We start from the raw sequence: 20,840 nt of genomic DNA, 5'->3' as shown, positions 1-20,840 counted from the left end.
AGTGCTTTAACAGCGCACCCATTCACCATCAATCCAAAACCTCGTGAACTAAATAAAAATTTAATCCTTAAAAATAAATAATTTTATATATAAATTTATATTTTATTAAATATGAATAAATTTAATCATTTCAGATGAAGGATTAACAAATCTTATCCATTAAAATTTTTTAAATGAATCTAAACCCGTGTTAAATTAATAATTTAGTAGTGCAATTTATATATTAAAAATTTTCTTTTTTACTGGTCATATTTTTCCATTGAATTGCAGCAGATTTATTTTGGAATTATAAGATTTAGTTATGTAAGGTACACAATTGCAATGCTCTAATTTTTTTGAAGTGAAATCAAAACTTGAGTTAGTTGGCTTTGTCTCACCAAGGGACGTTTTCATTGGAATGGCAATTTTCTTTTCAAGGGATTTTCTCGTTAAAATTTGGGGATTCTTTTTCAAGAAACTGAACGTGTTTGAATATTTTGATTGTGGAAATACATCTTATTAAGAAATATATTTTATTAATACATCTTATTAAGAAATGATGAGAGATTAACATAAATATATTATTTATTTTTTATGTAAGTTTAGCAGGACTTTATCTTCATCATGTCCAATATATCACCCCAATTAGGGTGAAGAATTGAATCAATGACTTCACATCAAGGAGTTCCTTAATAGAGCACATGATCACTGGCTATCCAAGACCCTGTGGACAACATAAATATATTGTTAAGTATTAAGTAAATTTAAAAAATTGTAATCCTAGAAATAAGGGAGCACAGTTTTAAATCCCCCTATAGCGAGCTCGGTTTACAACATTGAGGAGAGGTCATAAACCCCAAAGGTTTACTAGTGTTAGGCGGGTTGTTGGGTTCCTCTGTGATAAAAAAATTAATTAATTAATTAAAAAAAAAAAACCTCACACCTCTACTCAATCAAGTCATTCAATGCATTATTGATATTTCCACATCTTCTTCATGGTTTCTGCTAACTTATGGCTTTTCTACTTCATTTGTAATTTACCAATACTATGACATAATGTATTGCATAATCTAAATTTTGGTCGATAGATCTTTTTGCATGTATCTGGTTAAAAGACATTCACTTTTGTTGTTAATATTTCCAATCTTACAAACCACAACAAAAGATTTTTGTTAGAAAAAGTACTAAGGGGGTAGAGGGGAGGTATGGGGTGTCGGGGGTGAATTAATAATTTTAATTCACTTTAACTTTTCATTTCATATTATGAATTTTATATGCCACTTTTCTTTATGCAACGAACGTGTGTACATGACTTCAGTGAAGGAAAACAACGTATACCCAATTTACTTATTTTTTATACTTTACATCTCATGTTTAACTTTATCATCGCATTATTAGTTTCATGAGTCATTTAATATGCAGTAAAGAGAAAATAAATCATAATATATATATCAACACATATGAACACCAAGTTTTTTGGTGGAACCCCAATATGGGAGAAAACCATTGTTGTTGTCGTCTGTATTTCCTTCTTTTATTATATAAAAAACTTCATTACATATTATACTAGCGCAAAATCTTACCAATACACTGGAACCCACCTAGAGGAGGCTACAACCTCCACTCATTCTCTAGCACCCAATGGAAGGGAGCTACAACCCCCTGACTTCGTTTACTGACACCTACCGGAAGGGAGCACCTACCCCCTAGACAAATTTACCAGCTACCATTGGAAGGAAGATTTGACTCCATTATTGAAGGCTCCAAACCTCAACACCTTGTGGCCCACATCTCTGAATGTATCACACTGGATGCACCTGTCAATCAACCATCAAAACATGCAGGCCACCTTTCATCATATTTTCACACTAGACCCACACCCAACATTATGATCAATACCAAAGTCTATACTAAATCTAAATAAAATCATTGAACCAACTGAATCATTGTAACATCATCCCACTCAATACTGAATCAATCACTGCAACTATATAAGGTCAATGCACAACCAAAGCATAAAAGATATAAACAATCCAGATTAAGACATCATTGATAGATAACAACAAATATAACAGAACTCATTAAAAATCATCATCAAACAACACTAAAAACCCTGACCAGATCTATCTCATAATATATATGTGACTGTTATTTAGCATACATGTGTATATATGCTCTTATAATGTGAAACAACAACGTACTGATCTCAACATACTGGAAAATAAATCTCAGAATATATATGCGACTCAACAGAAACAAATATGTGTATGTACACCACTATCCATAAGAAAACCATCATACAGATCTTGAATTATTGAAACATACCTTCACTGTAAATAGAACTTACATTCCGCAAACCTCACTGTCAAAACTTCAGACTTCTAAAAACCCATTCATATCAAAACATTACTAGAATCACATATCCATCATTATTATCTACTTAAACATTTGCAACAACCAAATCAATCAAGCATATATATTAACATATCTTTAGATCTTTAAGATTTGAGTCTTCTCCTTGCTTCTGGGTGCACCCCTATTCTAGTTCAGATCACACATAAATAACCCATTACTTGCACACTCAACACCTTGATCTCCATCTCATATAGTTTTTGCCTTAGCCAACCCTAGGTAAATCCTTTAGTAATGTCATTAGTATTTTTTAAAGAGATCAATTAAACATTTCTTCCCCAATTAATATGGGAAAATACCAAATAATGATCCATGGTATCCAAATTTCCATGGTTCAGATTATGTACGCAACTTTTTCTCACAAGACCTATGTATGTATGCAACCCTTCTTCACAGGAATTGCATATACTTTTCAATCTTTAGATTTCTCATCCATCTGTAACTGAACTATCATTTCTCTTTCCATATCCACTGTAACATATGTACCGATATTCCTAATAGTTGCATTAGTTCCATTACCATCATATTATTACCATGTTGACATCAAGTACATCTTTTTCAAGCAGGTTTCCTTCAAGGATAACACATTATTCGTAATGCCAACAATCTCCCCCTCTGGACTTGATGGCAACCAATTTGGTATTTGAAAATCACCTGCAAAACACATATGCAAACACCAAGTCTTCTTTCCAAACACCTCTCAAAACACCAATTCTTCTCCCTCCCTTTGACATCAAGGGAAAATGATGGAACTATCATGAATGAAGTACTTCCCTTGTAGTAATCATTGTTGTAAGTCCAATTTGCTAATATTAACCACGAAATCTACATATTGACCATTCTCCCCCTGAGCATATGTTGGACTTTCTGAAGATATGTAATAAAGTAAAAGGCTTTATGGCTCAAACAAATATGACCTTTCTTATCAACGAATGACTCTATTCTCCCATGATTAAATCAATCACCCAACGTATTGGGTTTACATTTTGGACCTAAATTTGACATCAATGTTCCAAAATAATGGGATTACACACATAGCATGACTTGATACTAATAGCTCATATATGGCTAAATTTTACAATGATTACAACACGGGTCTTCTCATGACCTTTACATCAAGAGACATACATGACATCCATAATCATAAAAAAGACTCTCAACAATGAAGTATCTTTGTAGAAAAACCATGATAATCAATAGCAACCATCATGCTCCAAATGTACATTTGCAACATAATCATTTGGAAGCAACAACATAAAATAACATCATAAGCATCCTCATCACCAAGAAGTAATATATCATCAAGCAGATAAGACTGTGTAGCATCAATCTTTCCAATATCATTAATCACTTAACCAAATATGCAATGCTTACAAGCATCATCAAGAAATTGTGATAGAAGCACAAGATTTTGCAATAGAGCTCTATCAATAGCTTATCCCTTTGACCTCATGTCATCAAGGTCAACATGCTCCCTCCACATATAGGAAGAGCTGCAATCCTCAATCAATCTTTTGAACCATAACATCATAGGTAGCATATACATTCATCAATATATGTGCAAATAATGAGTACTTCTGGCATCACAAATTACAAAATGATCAACAACATCATCAACCAACATCTTTAGCATACATATCTTCAAGATTTAGCAAGGATAGGACACCATTAACAACTTTACCAAATGAAACTAAAGAAACATACTGGCATCACTCATAACATAATGACAACAACATATGTATCTTCAACCATACAATGAACTATTAGAAGCATAGACAATGCTCCCCGTAAACTTGTGCCAACTCTTCACTATTAATTCTGATATTATATCTATCTCAGCTAATCAGCAAATGCACCAAAGAACCATTTCAGTAGTAGCAATATAAGACTTTGCAACAACTCATAAACTCATCATGAACCAAAATCATTCCTAAGAAATATAAGGGAATTATTAACAATATGCAATAAATAAATTATCATAATCATAACACCATAATCACTGATGGAAGCATATAACAAGCTCCCCTTGACTTTCTGCCACTTCGTTTTCATCACAAAGAAGCATATGTGATTGTATATATCAAAATACGCGTATACATGTGATTGTCCTTCATGAGAAACGTGTACAAAACATAAAATATTGATTTTTCATAACCACCGCCCCCGTGAACTCGATATGTCTATTTCTATTTATTTTTACTTGATTAGGTATAATGTTAATAATATAAACATAACCAAAATAATATCAAATCAACATAGAGAATCATCAAGATACATATGCATAGCTCCCCTGAGATCATATACCATTGATCTTGTGGATCTCATGATCATCACCTATTTTCCATGAGGCTATATACTTTGCATTTACTTCTGTAGTATTTGTTCGAAGGTTGCATTAAGAAAAATAAAATGCATTGGATACCATCTTCTTTTACTCTGATTCTGAAGAACAACAGTTGCACCTCTTATGTTTATGCCTGAATTCTTCTTTGCTAGCACATAATTTTTATGCATCTATTAATCCTATTGTTATAACCTTTCTAGTGTCTTCTTCTATAACTTTTCATTTAGTTGATGTAAACACAATTATATGTCATTTATCATCTATTTGACCTACACTTAGAATATTCTTATTTAGCCCTTGAACTAATAATGCATCTGTTTCTTTTGTATACTTGTCAAGTTTGGCTCTACCTTTTCTTAAAACCTTTGTTGGAGCATTATTTCCAAGAACAACTTTACCATCTTTTTTTCTTCTTCAGAGATTCAAGCTTGTTCTTATATTCACACATGTGATGAGAACATTCGTTGTTTATGTACCATTCATCTTCATATTCAAATGAACATAGATCAAGGCCACATTTAACTTGTTCTTCTTCCTTTCTCTTAATATGAGAACTCTTGGTGGATCCATCTTTCTGAGGCATTTTTGTAACAATATTCTTGTCTTGTTGCTTGCCTCATAGAAAATCAAATTGTTGTTTGTGTGAATCCATTGACTTGTTCCTGCATTCTTTTGCTACACGCCCAAACTTGTTATAACCATAATATCTTATATGACTAGAAAAGGGAGTAGAGGAATCATAATATTTGTGTTTCATATCCCTCCTATCACAATTAATGGATTTGTGACCAAACATGTTTCAAGAAAAATAATATCCCTTAAATAAACCCGAGTACCTGGGAGCTCATTATCTTCTTATGCATCTGTTTTTGCAATTGGCTGTAAAGTGTCCAAATTTATGACAGATAAGACATTAAATACCATTGATCTTAGGAAAGAATAAATTAATTTTTCTATTATTGGGAGAAAGTGATGTGCTTTGAAAATTTATTTTCCTTGGATGTTGATCTGGTTAACTTCTTATCTCTTTATCAGGTCTTTTCGAGTTTGATTTGTTAGCTTTTGAGCTTGATTCTCATTTTACAGTTTCATGAAAACCAAGAATGGATTTAATGGAAGGAGACCTTTGACTAATAAGAATGTTATCCAAAATCTTAGTACTATCTTAAAATCTCAAGTGTCCATCCTTTTCTTCTAATTTACCTTTTGGAGCGACCTATGTTGAAACCAATTGTTAGGAAAAATACATGGGGGGTGAATCAATATTTTTAATTCACTTCCACTTTTCATTTCATATTCTGAATTTTGTACGCTATTATTTTTTATGCAATCAGCATGTGTATGTGACTTTATTGAAGGAAAATAATGTATATCCAGTTTACTTATTTTTCATAATTTCCATCAGTGAGTTAACCTAACAATTGCATTAATAATTCATTAACCATACAATATGCAGTAAAGATCACATCACACAAGTAACACACATAGAACATTGGGATTTTAGGTGGAAACCCAATGTGGGAGAAAACCATCGTTGTTGTCATCCTTGTCTTCTTTCTTATTATATAAATAAAAACCTCATTACATCATGTACTGGTGAAAACTCTTACCAATATGCAAACACCCACCCACAGGAGGCTACAACCTCCACTCATTCTCCAAAACCCATTGGAAAGGAGTTGCAACCCCCTAATTTCATTTATCGACTCCTACAGCAAGAGAGCTCCTACCCCCTCACTAAAGGCTGCAACCCTCATTACCTTGTGGGCCATGTTTTAGAATGTTTCTCACTGGATACACCTATCAAACAATCATCAAATAACATGGAGGAAATGTTTCATCATATTTTCACAATGGACCCACACCCAACATTATGCTCAATGCCAAACTGAATATTAAATCTGAAATACAATCACTGAACTAATTGAATCACTATAACATCATCCCACTGAATACCAAATCGACCACTATAACTAGATGAGATTAATGCCCAACCAAACCATAGCAGATAGAAACCATCTATATTAAGACATCAATGAGAAGCAACAACATATAACATAATTCATGAACAATCATCATCAAACAACACTGCAAACCATGAAGAGATCTATCTCATAATATATACATGACTATTATTCAGCAAACCTATGTATATTTTCTCTTATAATGTGCAACACCTGCATAGATATCTCATCATACTAAAAAAAAAATCTCAAAATATATACATGACTCAAAATAAATAGATTCGCGTATGTATGCGACTATCCAAAAGCAAACCAACATACATATCTTAAATTACTGAATCAAACCTTCGCTGCAAACACAACTCACATTCCACATACTTCACTGTGAAAACTATAGACTTTTTAAAACACATTCAGATCACAACATTATTATAGCCATAGATCTTGCATTGTTAGTTACTGAAACATTTGCAAGAAACACATTAAATAAGCATATATTTCATCATGTATTCAGATCTTTCAGATCTTAGCCATCTCCTTACTCACCCGTGCACACCTGTTCCAGATCAAATCAAACATGAACAAATCACTTCACTTGCACGCTCAACACCTTGATCTCCATCTCATTATGTAGCTTTTTCCTTGGCCAATAATTTAAGTAAATCCTTTGGTAATGTCGTTAGTGTTTGTTGACGAGATCAATTAAATGTCATCACCCCAATTACTATGGGCCAATACCATGGTCATGACCCCTAGTATCCAAATTTTCATGGTTCAGATTATGTACGTGACCCTTCTTCACAGGAACCACGTATAGTTTTCAATCTTTACATTTGTCATCCATCTATCACTGAATTGTCATTTCTCTCTCCATATCCACTGTAACATTTGTACCAATATTCGTGATAGCTACATTAGTTCCATGACCATCATATTATTCCCATGTTCACATCAAGTACATCTTTGTCAAGTAAATTACCATCAAAAACAACACATTTGCCATAATACTAACAATTTTGATATCATGTAATCTGATATCAATATAATAATTAAAATTATTAGTAAAAATTATTTGCACATGATTTAAATTTATCTAAATTTATGTAACATTAAAATAAATTTAAATTTGAAATAATTGTATTTAAATTTATAATTAATAATACAGAGAAAGAAGATGACATTTTTAACTTAGGGGTCCAAACTTTTAAGACGTTTGAGTAAAAATCTAAACAATGGTTAAAATTACATGTATTGGTTATTGTAGTTCTACCTTTCAAATATAACAAAAAACGATATCTTGGAAGACGGTAAATCCATTATATTATTTTAATAATGAAAAAATACATTTTCAAAAAAAAAATTAGATACCGGATAATTCCAAAATCTCATAATATATAAAATTGTTGGGACGGAACATTCTTAGTTTGTCTTGTGATTGAGCGGAATTTACTGTCACTGGGAAAGAATTAAAAATATATTTTTCTTAAAGCTAAGACCATATTGTGCTGTGATGGACTTTTCCACCTGCTACTCTTATTGCTGGATTGCCGCCATCTGAGTTGTTTGGACGTCGCAGTACTATTAATAATACCGAAACACGTTTTGCTCAGTTGGAACGCCTCCGAGTTGAAAAGACCACACAACTGTTTTTCTTTAAATTGTCACTGGTCCTTTGCCAACACGCACACACTTGGTGGATAAATAATCAATCAAATATCTACGACTGGTTGATGAACCTCAAATCAATTGGACTCACTACACAACAGCAAACATGTCCCTAACTAAAGGCATTATTATATTATAAACTCAAGATATTATAAGTCTCCTTAAATAATATTAAATATAAATTATTAATATTATAAATTTAAGGGATTAACATTAAAAATTTAAGGAATTAACATTAAGAATCTAAGAGATTAATATTATAAATTTTTGAGATTAATATTATAAACGTAAGCAATTATTAATATTATAAATTCAAGAGATTTATATTAAACATTAGGATTAATATTATAAACCCTATCAATAATATTATATTCGATGAAAATGAACTTTTAGATTAATAAACCCAAGAGATTGATATTATAAACCCAATACACTAATAAATATAAGGGATATACTAAAAATCCAAGGGAATAATATTAAACCCAAGGTATACTAAAATAAATATTATAAACCCTAAAACAAATATGGTTGACCATGGTTGCTTTTTGTATTGAGACAATCTTTGTCATAATGTGACGATGAAACATGGTTGATCATGATTGATTTTCATATTGAAAGAATATTTGTCGTAATGCGACATCAAACCATAATGACACTTATAACATTAAGGTGAACATTTAGATGTAAATGTTTAATCACATTATGCTCTACATTAAGGGATCAAATAGATTTCCTTATGTAAAAAAATGATGTTAATGTAAAACTATACATTAAGCCAATATAAGTAAGAAATTAAATTTTTGAGTGTAGATCCTATAGACTTCTTAAAAAAAAATGGTTGAGATTATGGATTTAGAGTCTTGACAATTAACTATTTACCTTTATACAAAGTTGTTCTTGCCATGACATAGCGACACTATTTGGTGGATTTCAAGCATTATCTATATATGTTAGCCAAAACACAAAATCAAGATGCTTGAAAAGGTACATTATGAACCTCAAGTAAATATGTATTCCTTTTAAATGGAAGAAAAATTTTATAATATTCAAAAGTAATTGCATAATATCAAAAAATACCTTGTAAACCTAAATTTGTTACCTATTTTTAATTATATTTTTTTCCAAGATTTTTTACTCATAGGCCCATATGTTACCCACCATCTTTTTATTTGGATTATGTCCATCGAATACATTTGACGACCATGGATTCACTCCATGTCCATGCACAACATGGGACAATAGCCTGATGAAAACTTGACTAAACTGAGAGGGGGGTATGAATCAGTTTAGTCCATTCATGGAAATTAATTTGATTTTATTTAAACTTGTTAACTGAACTATTAAATGAGAAGATTGACACATAATGACCAACATATTTAATATGAAAAAAACAAGTAATAAGTTAACCAAAAGCATCACATCAACACATAACAGAAACACAAATAGCCACCAGATATAAGTGGAAACCCATAAAGGGTGAAAATCACAATTTGTTTATTATTGTGATGTAAAGGCAATCTCCTATTCCCTTATTACATCTTCTTTTTTGTAGTCCCCAACCTACAGGAGGCTACTACGTCAATTTTTTTTGCAAACTACAACATGCAAGGAAGCTCCAACTCCCATTATTTTTTTGCAGGCTACAACCCACAAGAGACTCTTACCTCAACAGGATCCAACATATGATTTATCAAGCTGCAACTTTGAAAGGATACTACAATCCCCTCATACATAAAAAAACGTTATAGGCCATTTTGTCACATCTGGTCAATAGGCCTTTTAACTAGATCAATCAACTTCATTTTACCCCTTGTCATCACCTTTGTATAAAGCCTTAAGCATGACTTTCCCTAATCTTTGAATTTCTACCTTTAACTGCATCATTTAACTAATTTTAAGGACCAACACACCTTGTTTCCTTACCAAACTGTGTTCACCAACAGGTTGACCCTCTCTAGACTTGCGATGATCACCAATAAGTTGACCCTCTCTGGACTTGCGCTGATCACCAGCGGGTTGTTGGGGGTGTGCTGATTCTAGAAATTCGGGGAAAATAAAAAGAATCATGAAGCTTCCTCTTTGAGAAGATTCCAAGTGTTATTATAACCATTTACCTTGGATGAAAATATCAAATCTTATCCTATCCTACCTTGGAGACTTCACCCCGTATCTCTTGATCTCATCCTCCCATCAAGAGTGGATCTCAAGCCTATATTGGTAAATGGATAAGAATTCCTAAGCTATGTTAGACTTTAAGCTTCTATGGTAGTTTTTTGGAGTAGCATGTTCATTCTGGCGACGTTTCTACCATCCTCTTCTATATATTTATTGCCATCCTAAATCTAGGGGTTGCATTTTGGAAATAGATTCTACCCTCATGTTGTTGTTGTGAGAGTCATTATTCCATGCATTAGGGTGACATAGAGGCACACTTTGCGACAAGGAAGGACAATTCAACTTGGAGGATCTCTTCTATAAGGTCAACTCTATACTTGGTTGTAACTCTCTCCATTTCTATTAATACAAGGAGTACATTGTTTTCCTATATGTGATGTTATGTTATTCATATATTTTAATACCACATTGATCTATTGAATGAAGTGATTGAATTATGCTACATAGATGTCGTAGATCTTTGGATTGTGTTGTCTGATTGTGCATTTTCTAATTATAGCGATCGAATCTAGGAATGGGACGTACAGACCAAGAAAGGGGCGAAGATTGTGACAAATTCCAGGCAGTCTTCATCCCGTTTTTCATTTACTTTAAGAAAGACATTATAATCCTTTCTTTCTGTTGTTTTAGGTCAGTCCACCAAACTTAGGGAAGACATTTATGTCCACAGTCGTAGATTTTTTATAACAAATTGGCGACCATACTAGGGATCAGTGTATCCCTTTGGTGGTTTCCTTGTCCTTAGTGCATGTTTTACCTCTTCTTTATACCTTCAGTGTCTTACTAAATTAATAATAGACCCTAGGAAGACCCTTCATTGAGCTGCATATGTCTTGTTCTATCGAAATATCCCTTTCCCCTGATTAGCACACCCCCTGGTCTATTGACAGAGCATTTCATAGCACCCTGGCCTTCTCAGTACCTGCGTTCTAGAGCACTAGTAGTCTATATGCACCTGTGCTGAACCCTATTTCATGTAAAAAAATTCATTTTATGCCTTGCTCTCTCATTTTCTTTGGTCCATCTTATTTTCCTTCAGTCTCTTAGTGTGTTTTGGTCTCTTTGAAGCCAACACAAAATTTTATTTTCTGTGAAATTGAGTCAATTTTCCTTTGGTCATTATTCAGAGGTTTGCTTCAATTTCTTAATAATTTTTGAGTGTTTTTTCTTTCATTTTTGCAACAAAAAAAAGACCCCTCAATCTCCTGGGGCAGCTAAATTGTGTATGAGTGTTAATTACTTCTGATTGTAATCACCTTTTTTGATAAGATTTTGTTTCTTTGTTTCTTTCTTCTTGTTAATTCAGATTTGTATGCATAGATTTACTTTTGAATTTGAAAAGTAACTTTTACATTACAGTCAAAGTCTGTGTGGTTTCTTTTCGTCGCCGATCAAGTTGCATTCATATGTTTCTTTGCATTTGAAACATTAAAATAAAAGAAAAGAAAAACCATAATTTGCTTTGCATATAGGGCTTTAATTTTGATTGGAATAGTGAAGTTGAGGGGATTGATTGTTGCATTGATTTATTCTTCCCCTACTTAATTAGTCCTTTCATTATTAAAAGGAAAATGAAAAGATTTTTTTTTTTTATCATATTAGTTGCATCATAGGCGTGTTCAGGTGACATCGAGTTTTGAGCCTTGAAAACTGAACATAATTCAAGATAAAGTCTAAAATTCCTCTCAATTAACCTAGGGAACATTTGAAACTTAGTGACACACATAGAGGTCTAGGATAGATACGTGTTTCGACATATTTAAATTTAGGAGCTATCATTTCTTGTCAGCATTACATTCTAGGGGTGATATCTCGTTCCACGTATGTAAGTGTATTAGACCGTTCTACACGTACCTCTAGGTATATTGGATAGTGCTCCACGAATGATAAGTATATAGGAACACTCTCATCGAATGGTTATGCATTAGACAACACTACTATGGACTGCACTTCCACGTACCATTGAGTATATTTTGGAAGTCCACCATAGGTTTTTATCCATCCATAGGTAACTAAGTCAGCCACCTTATACACTGTGATGCACTTAATGCAACATTTGGGGAGATTTCCTTCCCATACGTAAATCCTTGGTCCACCAAGGTGGTATATTGCAGTTCATAGTTGCTTGGTAAACCCTTTTGCCTAGCTACCCCTTTGTTCTATTTTCTGTCTTTAATTTCTAAAATCAATTATTGATTGCGGAACGAAATCCTTACCATGGAACAACTCCTTAGTGAATCTTACGTTGAGACTAATGGAAAAACTTCCTGATTTTACCAATCAAGGAAAACCCTCTAACCGCAATCCTATTCCTTTTCCTCCTATTGGAAATATTGGTGCTCCTTATATGGCAATGTTTTCCCTTCCCGAATTTACCATTGGTTTGCCAGTTTGTTTGTTTTCAACCCCTATGGTTCAGAATGTCCAGACTGCTCCTCAACCAAGTTTCCTTCACCTGAACAATATCAACCTCAAGTTGATCCTAAAGTTGACCCTTTTCCTTCTTCACCTATTGTTTATTCATCTCTTTCTTCCTCCTCGCCTAGTGAAATTCTTCATTCTAGTAACTAGGAAGCTAAGAAGAAGAACAAAAGGATGAAGAAGGAGAATCAAACTAAGTAGGGGGAAATCAAGCAACCATTATTACCCATGAAACTAGTATGGAGAAACCTTCCAATCAGCCTCGCAAAGTTAAATTCCCTTGAAAGTTATGTAAGGGTGACCACTTTCTTAGAGAATGTTCTCATATTCCACAAGTTTTAGAAGTGTGGTCCACAGACTCACATCAGCATTTGTTGTCAGCTTCTAGAGATCATTCTGGTGATAACCACTCAACTACTAATATTAAAGTCCATGGTAAAAAGGGTGAAGCCAAGTTTCCTTGTAGGTTATGTGAAGGGAATCATCCTATTCACCTTTGTCCTTATATGTATGACGCCTCAAAAGCATTGGAAAACCTTATAGCTTCTGAGCCTTGTATTCTGACCATTTATTGAAATATTTCTCCCAATCATCCACTAATTGATGAAGTGATTAATCAGAATCTGAATCCAATCATCCACTAATTGATTAAGTGATTAATCAGAATCTGAATCCAATCAATCCCACTTTCTCTAAATGTGAATCCCATGAGTCTGTTCCCAACCAACCATTGGTTGAGAAAATGGTTGACCTAATTCCACCTTCAGCCGATCTTACTTTTCCCGTAGAGAGTGAGGATCATCCTTCTCAGGTTCTTCTTGTTTCTTATGATTCAGACAAGGGGGAATTTCTCCCATTGCCTCGAAATCCCCTCAAAGGGAACAAGACATCACCTTTGATTAGAGTCTATTAACAAAACCTCGTCTCCCTTCTTACATGCCTCTTAAGATAATGGTAAAGGCTTATGATAAGAACATCCATCACATTGTTAGAGATGAGGGAGATTCTGTTAGTATTCTATCCTCCACTGCTTGGCAAGCTTTGGGCTTCCCATAGCTTGTGTTTGTTGCTCCGAATCGGTTAGCTTTTAACAGAATAACCAATCAACCCTTAGGGATCCTTCCTCAGTTTCATGTTACCTTGGGAGGAAAAAACGTATGTGTGATGTTATGGTTGTCATGGGCCCTTTGGAGTTTAATTTTCTCCTGGGGAGAGACTATGTTTATCCTATGAACATTGTTGTGTCTACACTCATTAGAGTGAAGTGATTCCCACATGATGGAAGGATTGTGACTATTGATCAACTTTCATTTGAAGGCCCTGATTTGACTTCCAAACATCCTACTTCCCTAAGATTTCCAAATGTGCAAGTGGTATATTCCCTGCCAAGGGTTAATTATGTGGCAACCTATCCCATTCACATACCTATTGATGAAGATGAGTCTTTCACTATCTTCTCAACTTCTTTTGACCTAGGTCTAGTAGGTGATATGGTGAATCATTTACTAAGGGAATTGGAGTCTGATCTTTCCATTGTATCCTTTGATATGTATCCCTTCCAGAGTGTTGCTATTCCATATGATGAGAACCTGTTGGAAGCCATGGTCTTTTGGAGGATTTTATTTTAGAGCAGAGTTATTTTTCTTGTGTCAATCTCATTAAAAAATGAAGCAAGGTTCTCAGATCAAAGTTCATTTTCATGTGTCAAGCTCCTTAAAAAATGAAACAAGGTCCTAGAGCAAAGTTCTTTGTCTTGTGTCAAGCTCCTTAAAAATTGAAACAATATTCTTGATGTAGAGTTCCTTTTATTGTGTCAAGATCATTAAAAAATGAAACAATATCCTATGAGTAGAGTTCTTTTCCTGTGTAAATATCATTAAAAATATGAAACATATCCCCTTACAATTGGAGTCTTTGATTAGATGTTGTAAATTCCCAGTCGAGTATTTCACTTGATCTTGTAAATGAACTTTAATTTCATCCCCCTGTTAGTAACCAATAGTCTACTTAGGTGAATGAAATGAAGCTTGGGGGACAAGTGCCTCGAATTCAGTCATTATGTCGAGGGCATGCAAACTCATTTCAAGCATATTTTCTCTCTATTTCAAGCTTGTGTAAAAATCAAACCACTCTCAAACATAGTTTTTCTCATGTTTCAATCTTGTGTAAAAATGAATCCATCCTCACATTATCCTTTTTCTTTTTTTTAATCAACCTGATTTTGCGAGATGAGTCTTAGTTTTCTCATTCCATTGTCACCATATGCCTAGCCAATTATACACTTTCGCTTGATTGTTTTTTACCCTTACATGGGGAACAACTGCAATGAGTGGTTTTATTAGCCAACCTCCTGATCTCTTCATGCTTTGAACAGTTCCATCATGACCGGAACTAGTTGTTACCCTTTATACCACTCATTCTTCTAGTAGGAGTCCTCTTTCAGCTCTTTTCAGACTCCCAAAATATGAAAAGATTGTCGAGCACTTGTCTTTTCAAACTCATTAAAGTAAATGAAAAGACGTCTACTCAGGATAAGTTTAACCCTTTTCCATAATGAGATAAAATAACTATGAAAAATGAATACCTTAGTCGAACATGACTAAGAGGATCTCTTGAGTATCATTTTTTACCTTTTCAGACTTAAGGGACTCTCTACGAAAAGGAACATATGGAGTGTTTTTTTTTCACCTCTTTCTCAAACTCTTTAAACATGAAAAATATGTCGAGTTAAACCTTCACTGGACTCATAAAAACATCAAACAGTGATGGACTCGTCGAAGATGATGAGATCGAACCACTCTTTCTCAGGGTTCGTTAAATATACTCGGAGCGATTCATCTGAATGATGAACTTCAATATCAAGCACATGTTAAGCTCCTAAAGATTGTAAAAATAAGAAGGTACTGACCAACAATGGTGGGGAAACTTGGAAAAATAGGGTACTCCACTTGTTAACGGTAGCGAGTCTCTCTTGAACAAGACACTCTTTCACTTCATCTCTGTCGCTGTTGGGTTAGGAAGTCTGCTTGCCTTTTGGTTCATCATACCTTTTTAAAGCCTCCATTTTCATATTGGGGTCAATGTTTCCAACTCCATTCAATGTCACCAGTGTGTTCAAGAGAAGTCATTCTATTCATATCTACTAAAATACGCTTAAGCCTTTATTCAGTGTTTGTCATTCTTGATCTAGTTCTGTATCATCATCATTCTTTCTAAAATCATGATACCCGTTTCGTGTCGTTGATGGGGGATATATCAAGGCCCTCCTGTGATGGGTCGCTTCCTCTCAACATCAACTCATTATCTAGGAAGTTGACTTAGAAAAAACCCTTCATTACCTTGGTGCTTCCATACATTAGTGGCAATTTTCCTCACTCCAAATGACATGTTTACATCATTGGCCTTTGATTGACAGATTTTGTGTGGTGCTTGACTTCAACTCATTGGTTTCTCTCGAGTCTATTAATGACTTAAATCATTAGTCAGTAATCAGATGATGTCTACCATGTTTTAATCCAGCTCATTGATTCACATGGTTACACTCATACATTGGATGATCGTGTGAACAAGATAGAAGACCCCAGATCTAGTTCCATCCATTCAAGCTACTATTTCAGGATTAATACAACATCACTATGTATGATCGTTATTATCATACCGACAGTCATTGAGTCATGGGTCCACCCTTTTTCATTAGTGGACGCATCTTTTGATCATTGTAGATGTAATATTAAGATTATATGTTGAGTATCGGTTGTTAGAAAAATTATATATTACAGAGCAATGGAACACATAGAATATTGTAGAAACACAAAAATAGAAAACACATAAAATAAGAGAGACATAGATATACATGGTTCACTCAATTTGGGCCACTTCCACAGAGAAATAGCCCATCCTTCCTTTATATTATCCAGCAAAATGAATAGATACAACTGACCGCAGATCCATTGAATTTTCCTCTTTTATCTCACATAGTCTCTCTCTCTCTCTCTCTCTCTCTCTCTCTCTCTCTCGGAATACACATATACACAGCTACAATACAATTCCATCATATAAATCGAGGGGTTGCCTTCTAGGGAGAAAAACCCTAAATTAAACATAACTTCTACCATCAGATCATCTGCTTTAATGAATGGCCGAGATTGACTATGAAATTATAATATTTTACAAGGAAATTTTACATCTATTTTTAGCTTTGGGGGCGCTGCCCCTGAACCAATCTAACAACAATTAAACGGGCAATGTTTCCGCCCTATTAGGAACTGGGGTTTGACGCGTGCTATCTTTGAATAAAGAAGATAATTAGGATCCACACCCAACATGGGTATGCCTCCCTTAGAAAAGACATCATGATGTAAATGTATTATAATAGATAGTCATGTCACTGGTTTCTCTTGATCTGACTTATCACAAGGTAAAGCACTTCAGTCATCAGTTTCCATTTCTGACTTTGCACGTTAGGGGGGTATCTATTAAAGGCCATTTTTACACATCTGGTCAATAGGCCTATTGATTGGATCAATCAACATCCTTTTACCCCTTGTCATCACCTTTGCATAAAGCCCCAAGCATGAATCTTCCTAATCCCTGAATTTCTGCCTTTAACTGCTTCATTTTAGTGATTTTAAGGACCAACGCACCCTATTTCCTTAGGAGACTGAGTTCACTAATAGGTCGGCCCTATCAAGACTTGTGTTGATAACTAGTAGGTTGCCCCTTGCTGGGGGTGCACTGATTCTAGAAATTTGGGAAAAGTAAAAAGAATCTCAAAGCTTCCTCTTCCAAAAGATTATAGGAGCCATTATAACTATTTACCTTGGATGAAAGTCTTGAATCCTTTTATATCCTAACTTGGAGACATCACCCCTTATCCCTTGAGCTCATCCTCCCATCAAGAGTGGATCTCAAGCCTAGATTGGTAATTGGCTAAGAATTTCTAAAATACCATCCTCTTCTATATATTTACTGCCATCCACAAGCTAGTTGTTGGATTTTGGAGATAGATTCTACCCTCATGTTGTTGTTGTGAGAGTCATTATTCCATGCATTAGGGTGAAATAGAGGCACAGTTTGTGACAAGGAAGGACAAGTCAACTTGGAGGATCTCTTCTACAAGATCAACTCTATATTTGCTTATAACTCTCTCCATTTCTATTAGTACAAGAAGTACATTGTTTTCCTATATGTGATGTTATGGTATTCATATATTTCAATACCATGTTTATATGTTAAATGAAGTGATTGGATTATGTTATATAGATGTCGTAGATCTCTGACTTGTGTTTTCTTATTATGAAGGTTCTAATTATAGCGATAATAGCTAGGATTGGAGTGTACAATCCAAGAAAGGAGTGAAGCTTGCGACAGATTCTAGGTAGGCTTCATCCCATTATTCATTTAGTTTAAAGAAGACATTATAGTCATTGCTTTCTGTTGTTGTAGGTCAATCCACCAGACCTAGGGAAGACACTTTTGTTTGCAGTCGTAGATCTTGTATAAAAAAACAAATGTGTTATGTGTTGGTTACCTGGTCTATTAATCTGCATACCTCCATCTTTGTATTTGTTTCTCCTCCTCCTAAAATCTCCATCACATCAACTCTTCTATGTGCTAGATAATTAATGAAGAACGCCTCAATCAACTCTAACACATTCTCTAACTCTCTAACCAACCAACTCTCCAACCTTGCACAAATTTATAAATGAACTTTGATGGTTTTTGTGTCCACTCACACGAATATGAAATGAAAAAAAAATCTCTTTACATTACGATTTTGTCTCTTCAATTCCAAAACTGCTTAAAATCTTGAATATTAAAATACATAAAATGAATTTCATCATATCCAAATGTCATGCATTTATATTCTTCATGTCAATAAAATAAAGAGCATGCAATAATAAAATCTTTCATTCATAGTCAAATAGCCCCACATCACAATACTTTCCATGTCTTTTCCTTTACCTTGCATCATGTCTTTGTCTTTCATTTGTTGTCATGGAGTCTTTCATTTGCCTTTCATCACAACCATTCAACTCAATCAACCCGATACATGTGCCATCATATTTTCCTGCTCATTTTCCCTTTGTTGTTCCTGTTGTTCCTTTGCCATCACCTTCATCTCTTGTTGTCATATATCCCTGCAACATACCTTGTTTCTCCTATGCCTTTGCTTCTCCTGGTCCATTTTGGTACAAGCCATAACCTCTAATAGTCATACCTTGTTGTTACCTTGCTGCTCACAACTCATAAATACTTTGCTGCTCATTTTCCATCAATGACAAGAATGCCACCAATCTCCCCCATTGGTATTGATGGAAACACTACATCTTGAGAATCAACTTCAACATCCTCTGGTTGCCTCCACCTTTGACATCAATGTGTAGGAGTTCTTCATAGTTGCTTAATTTTATGGAATATAGAGAGTTTTTTTTTTCAATGAAAACTTTTTGATGAGATCTACTCCTCTCCATGAATACTGTGGCAGTGATACCATTATAGGATTCTATGGTTTCACGCTTGAGTTAAGCATTTGGTACAATGGTAAGTTATTTGAGTAATGAGGTTTCTATTGCAAATATTTATTAAAAGAGCGCCCTTTACTCTTGAAATAGGCTCCCTTTGCTGGCTGATGGAGTTTTCTTGCGAGCTGATTATCAAGGAAAAAATTGTTCAAATTTTAGGAAGAAAACAAAAGAACTTCAGCGTTTAAGGAACCAATTAAGTTTGGTCGATGAAATCGATTCCCTCTTCAGAACCAAAGAACTATCTCTAGCATGATACATGTACGTTAAAGGAAACAAAAACCTGCAAGCTAGTCTTTTCCGGCATATGCCCGTGTATCTAGTTTCAAAATCATGCTTTTGATAAAACTGAGAAAAGAAACTGATCATGACCTTAACGAAAGATGCAATAATGAAAGTGATGTTGATGCATGACCACTAATGCTAAAATAAACATCCAAGACCACAATGCAACCGATTGCGCATGGGTAGATTCATCTAATGTGTTTTATTTATTCATTTCCACACACTGATCCCTGTTGACAAAAGTTACAATATCGAAGACTGAGCGCCCACATAGATTATCATGAAAAAAGCCACGCAATTATGTCAATCTCAACCGTGAAAAAGAAAACTACAAACAACATGATACAAAGTGACCTTCCATCTTCCTTTTTTATCACATCATTATCGATGCAATATTTACAGATAGCCTCTAAAGCTTTTGCAACCCTGGTTTCAACAGGCATACCTGGAAGAGAAGATTTGGTTTTTTCTCTTTTCACTGAGGCCTGATCCATGAGTATAATAAAATTGTCCTCTTAATAGGAAACCATAGCTTGGAGACACTGAGCATAATCTCATCTGACTTCACCAATGATCCAAGGATAATGCATTTTCAGAACTGGAGAGGTGTGGAATATGATGAGAAATAATATCCGCACTTGTCAATAATGAAACACTGAAGGAACTCCACGGTAGATCTACCATAGGTAACGACAAAAACCGTAGGTATTATAAGATATCAACTCCACTGTATGTTTATTAACCCGTGCCACCACCCTATATTATTCAACCAACACATAGCATATAACATTAACGTACAACACATTGTAAATCAATGCACTGTAAACCAGTCTTCAACGTACATAGCATCGATGAAAGAAACCCCAAAAGCATATGAATGTTTCGTGGGTCAATACTGGCATTGTCACATATAAATGAACAACATCAACCCATTTTGAAAATGTATGCTATCATGCCTCTTTCAAACATCGTGTACACAGTTCGATCAGGTGTCAAATTAATCCTTTCGTGCAAATGTGGTGCGATCATAGTATATTTGGTCCTCACTCTCCATCCTCGCAACAATATCAT

This window comes from Pinus tabuliformis, chromosome 9 (genome assembly GCF_031772625.1).
Source record: "Pinus tabuliformis cultivar Carrire ecotype Pingquan chromosome 9, CPIR1, whole genome shotgun sequence".
Lineage (NCBI taxonomy): Eukaryota > Viridiplantae > Streptophyta > Pinopsida > Pinales > Pinaceae > Pinus > Pinus tabuliformis.
The sequence above is the reverse complement of the archived record's forward strand: the minus strand, read 5'-3'. Positions refer to the sequence as shown.